At 40.7% G+C, this 4127-nt stretch overlaps 1 long non-coding RNA gene across 1 annotated transcript; it reads left to right on the top strand.

Annotated features, from left to right (window-relative positions):
- The first annotated feature begins 235 nt into the window (after nucleotides 1-235).
- Nucleotides 236-3339, top strand: LOC106995203 (uncharacterized). The gene is made up of 4 exons (XR_001441964.3): nucleotides 236-341; nucleotides 1081-1128; nucleotides 1271-1329; nucleotides 2900-3339. It is a non-coding gene; the product is annotated as an uncharacterized LOC106995203 (long non-coding RNA).
- The last annotated feature ends 788 nt before the right edge of the window (nucleotides 3340-4127 follow it).

Genomic DNA, 4127 nt, shown 5'->3' on the forward strand with positions numbered 1-4127 from the left:
AAATTTTTGCCTAGGGTTAAAAGATGGTTTTAAATTAGGAAAAAACTGAGGGTTCAAACAAGTGGTGGAAGAATTGTAGAAACTGATCTCGCAGAAGAAGTTCTCTGTGTGAACGTGTTGACTAAATTCAAAAGGGTTATAAAAGGTTTTTGCTTCTTTAAAATTTATGAGTCATCATCTTGGAAAAATAAATAACTTGTGGTAATCTGGAATTCTATTTCATAATGTCAAGTACTTTCAACATATTTAAGTCTTCCCAAAATCAGATTTCAGTTTCAAATTGTCTTTCTTGACAATTTTCAGATAGTCCAGAGGACCCTTGGAATGTCCAGGAAAGAGAGGTAAACAGGATTATTTGACATGTTTAGGTACATGGGATTGCCAAAGGTGATGTTGAATCTTCTTTAGGTTATATCTTGGTGAATAATACTAATATATGTTCCAAAATTGTACGGGATTTCTAAAATTCTAACGTCTAAGTATATGCTATCAATCATAATTAAGGTTGCTATGTCGTTATTGTAAACCATGGAGATAACCAAACTTCTTTGTCAATTGTGTTTCTAACTATAACTGCTCTAGACATTTTGCTATTCACAGACAATTGTTGTCTTGTTTTAATCCTTTCAAAAGATGGTTTATAATAAGCTATAGGACTCTGACAGGTGCTCTCAAATACAATTTTTGATTGAGACAATTGGGTTTCTGATAACTTTGGAGATTGTAGCATTGGAATAAAGGAAAATGTACAGGATTCAGGAAGAGCTGAAATGTTCATGAATATCAAGAGAAACAAGAGTTAACTAACTGGACTGAACTCAGAAATCTGAAGCAACCTTTCTAAGACTTGCTTGGAATATTGCTGATCCATGTTTTGTTTTTCAGAGTCAAGGAAACTTATGTTAAACTATTTATAGCCTTTTAATAATTGAGTAAGGTAATACCCACTGTGAGCAAAATTTAGAGCATGTTTGTTTCTCTCTGCCTGGTTCCTCTAAATTTGAAAACTATCTGGAGTGTTCTTGTGGCAATATAGTTGTTTGTATCAGTGCAGTAAGAATCCATTTTTCTTTTGCACAGAGCACAACTGGAGAAGGTGGTAATTTTACCAAGGCTTGGACTGGAAGGGTATGCTTCCCTTTAAGGAGTCAAGCTTGACTTGCAGAGCTGATAGAAGCCCAATGGGGAGACTGGCCTCATACCCTCATCTACACAGTCCCTGTACAGGGTTCCTGACCTGTGGTCAAAAAAGAATGTCACTTTCTAACAGGTCCAAGAGCTCCGAGTTTATCTGGGGACCTTAAGAGGAGAGGATCATCCAACTCACAGGTATTTCAGGATAAACCCATGGCTGGACTTGGCTTTAAAAGGTCTTGTAATGAGATCCCTTGGGGAACAGAGTTCCAACACAGGCAATCTAAAAGGCCTTTGTAGAAATAATTTTTCTTGCTTCACTTTATGCAAATAATCAGGCCAAGTATAAGACTAAAGTCTATTTTGCAAACCACTCAGTCCCAGGATGATTTGGTTTTTTAACAAAAATGAGGACTGGAGAGAGAGAAAAATTATGTTTCAACACTTACACATTTGTCACCAAATTCTAAACTCACTAGTTGTTTTTAAGTTTTTGCCTACATGTTTGACTAACCCTGATTGTTCCTGTGAACCAACCAGCAATCTCCAGCTTCAGCTCAGAAAGAACAAAAGGGATGGGTAATGTAGAAATCCGGATCAATATTCTAATTCTGAGAACTTATCCTACAAATCCTGCCAGGCGACTGGAATAAATAGGGTGCGCATCACTCAGGGGTTTCCTTTTGGGAAAGTAAGACCAAAGGAGCTAACCAAGCCAAGCACCATGCACCGAAATCCTAGCAAGCATGACTATAGCCACCAGTTATCTGGGCATGTCACAAGACATCCTTTTCTCTCCTTTGCTGGTGGAGGACTCAATTCCACAGTTTCACTTTAGCATTCAGCTTATAATAAGGAGTCCATGCAATCCCCCACCCTGAGACACATTTTTGTCCCAAACTCAATTCCAAGCTTTGGGTTAAAGTCCTAGGAAAGAAAACTGGATCTGAAGGATCCAGAGGCAGATGATAATGGAAGTTAAAAGGCACAGGGCAGGTGAGCATGACTGATGCCTGCCCATCAAGCCAAGCCCAAGCTTCCTGTTTCATGGATAAAGGCCACGTTAGTATCCATGGCAAAAATGAGGTGTAGAGAATCCATGGCTACTGAAAAGCAGGGGAGATAAGGCATATGTGGGTAAGAGTGGGTGATTCCCACCCCCTACCCACCCGTCCCCTGCTTCATTGGTGCAAGCCACTGTGACATTCATGGTGGGACTGCCATGGTCGCCAGGACTCAGGGATGCAAGGATGGAAGAGGGAAAGACGATGCTTTTCCCTCTTTCCCTCACGTACCCCAGGTATCAGTTAGGAGGAGAAGGGAACCAGGGATACCTGCTTCACTCTTTCTAGAAGGGTAGCCATTCATCTGCAGTCTGTACCCCTTTTGAATGCATCATGAACCCCTGGGACTCCTTTAAAAGGCACCTTCTTTTTTCCTTTCTCCTCTTCTGTCCTCTTCACAGATAGGTAATTGTGTCTCTGTAATATGGGACACTCCCCTCAGATACATCCTCCAAACTGGAAAGAGTTAATTTCCCAAACCTTAAACTGGTTGGCTTAGGATTGGGCTTAGGGGAAGAGAACCCAGAAGACCAATATGCCAGCAAAAGGGTAAAGTGTTTCTTACCAGTCAGGCTTTTGGCCTCCCTCTCCATGTGCAAACTGGTAAAAGGCCTCAGGATTTCTGAGCTGCCCTTACCCCTTCCCTTGTTTCAACTTGATACATGTTTTCTAATAAACTGGTTTGTCTCTTCTTCCTTCAGGTCATCAAACTCGAAGTGGCCATGCAACCAGAGCCTCTGATGATGGCCCCTTCTGCTCAGAACCTTACATAGGCCTCTGAGGGAGCTTTGACTGCCGTTTCCCCAAAACAGCACCCCTGTCAGCAGGAAGCAGTTAAGATAGGTCTTCATACTTACCCTTATTCAAGGGCACTTGGATGTGCTTCTTTAGAGGGGGGAATGAGACAGCCAAGTGGGAGGGGGTCCCTGGAAAATCTCCAACCAGCCTGCACACTGGGGTGGAGCCTTGGGAAGTTCATGCCATTTGCAGCAGGGAGGAGCCTGGCTCCTTCTCTCTCTGTGTGGAACCTGGGATTCAAGTTTTGAGCGGCAAGCGCTCTAGCAGGGACTCTGGCCTTGTGAGAGTCCCTGTTTCCCCCCTTTCTTTCTTTACATCCAATAAAACCCTGTCTTACTCACCATTCAAACCTGAATTTTTGTGGCCATGGACAGAGGACCCCATCTTTAGCTGAAATAAGGAAAAGTCGTGCAACAACATCAGATACAATAATTAATGCAAAATGGATCAATGGCTTCGTGTAATAGCTAAAACTATAAAACTGTTAGAAGAAAACATAGGGGTAAATCCTCGTGGCCTTAGATTTGGCAATAGTTTCTTACATGTGATACCAAAAGCACAAGCAACAAAAGAAAAACATAGATACATTGAACTTTATCAAAATCAAAATTGTGAGTTTTTGTTCTTTAAAGGACACTATCAAGAAAGTGAAAATACAACCCACACAATGGAAGAAGTGGTTTATAAATTATACACTGAGTAATGGCCTAGCACCCAGAATCTATAAAGTACCCACAACTCAATAACAAAAAGAAAAAAATGGGAAAAGGGTCAAAATCAACATTTCTCAAAAGAAGATGCACAAATGGCCAACAGACACAAGAAAAGATTCTCAATGTTATTAGTCATTAGGGAAATACAAATAAAAACCACAATGAAATACAACTTTACACATACTACAATGCCTATAATCAAAAAGATCATAAGAAGCACTGGTGAGGACGTAGAGAAATTTGAACCCTAAAACACTGCTGACAGGAATATAAAATGGTGCAGTCACTTTGGAAGACAGTCCAGCCGTTTCTCAAAGGGTTAAATCTAGAATTATCATATGGCCTAGCAATTCCTCGGTATATAGCTAAGAAAAATGAAAACGTATGTCTTCACAAAAACTTGTACTCAAATGCTTAT

Source organism: Macaca mulatta, chromosome X, assembly GCF_049350105.2.
Source record: "Macaca mulatta isolate MMU2019108-1 chromosome X, T2T-MMU8v2.0, whole genome shotgun sequence".
Classification (NCBI taxonomy): Eukaryota; Metazoa; Chordata; class Mammalia; order Primates; family Cercopithecidae; genus Macaca; species Macaca mulatta.